We start from the raw sequence: 1,338 nt of genomic DNA, 5'->3' as shown, positions 1-1,338 counted from the left end.
ATTTTCCGTGACCGTTGTCCTCGCGCCTCATTACGAGGGTCAGGTAGAATCAGAGAAAATAAATTAAAGGTTAGTGAACAGCGCCATCTGGTGGAGAACCACTGGAAACACAAATGTGGTCAAAGTGGTCAGTGGCAGGCTGCGCCTCAGCACAATCTGACCAGTCACTTCACTGTTCATCTGGGGACCCTCCTGGGGGTCTTGACCCACAGGCTGAGAACCACTGTATAACGTAACAATGAGTGAATGACAAGGTTATTGACCTGAGACTTTGTCATTATGATTTAATGTGGTTTAAAAATACTTTATGTAATTATGATTTAATGTAAATATGACTTAATGTAAATATGATTTAATGTGGTTTAAAAATACTTTATGTAATTATGATTTAATGTAAATATGATTTAATGTGGTTTAAACAGATTTTATGTCATTATGATTTAATGTAAATATGATTTAATGTGGTTTAAACAGATTTTATGTCATTATGATTTAATGTAAATATGATTTAATGTGGTTTAAAAATACTTTATGTAAATATGATTTAATATAAATATGATTTAATGTGGTTTAAACAGACTTTATGTCATTATGATTTAATGTGGTTTAAACAGACTTTATGTAAATATGATTTAACGTAAATATGATTTAATGTGGTTTAAAAATACTTTATGTCATTATGATTTCATGTAAATATGATTTCATGTAAATATGATTTAATGTGGTTTAAACAGACTTTATGTAAATATTATTTAATATAAATATGATTTAATGTGGTTTAAACAGATTTTATGTCATTATGATTTAATGTGGTTTAAACAGACTTTATGTAAATATGATTTAACGTAAATATGATTTAATGTGGTTTAAACAGATTTTATGTCATTATGATTTAATGTAAATATGATTTAATGTGGTTTAAACAGATTTTATGTCATTATGATTTAATGTTAATATGATTTAATGTGGTTTAAAAATACTTTATGTAAATATGATTTAATATAAATATGATTTAATGTGGTTTAAAAATACTTTATGTCATTATGATTTCATGTAAATATGATTTAATGTGGTTTAAACAGACTTTATGTAAATATGATTTCATGTAAATATGATTTAATGTGGTTTAAACAGACTTTATGTAAATATGATTTCATGTAAATATGATTTAATGTGGTTTAAACAGACTTTATGTAAATATGATTTAATATAAATATGATTTAATGTGGTTTAAACAGATTTTATGTCATTATGATTTAATGTAAATATGATTTAATGTGGTTTAAACAGATGTTATGTCATTATGATTTAATGTAAATATGATTTAATGTGGTTTAA

Source organism: Gymnoscopelus microlampas (assembly GCF_963454915.1).
Source record: "Gymnoscopelus microlampas genome assembly, chromosome: 2".
In the NCBI taxonomy this organism is placed as follows: domain Eukaryota; kingdom Metazoa; phylum Chordata; class Actinopteri; order Myctophiformes; family Myctophidae; genus Gymnoscopelus; species Gymnoscopelus microlampas.
The sequence above is the reverse complement of the archived record's forward strand: the minus strand, read 5'-3'. Positions refer to the sequence as shown.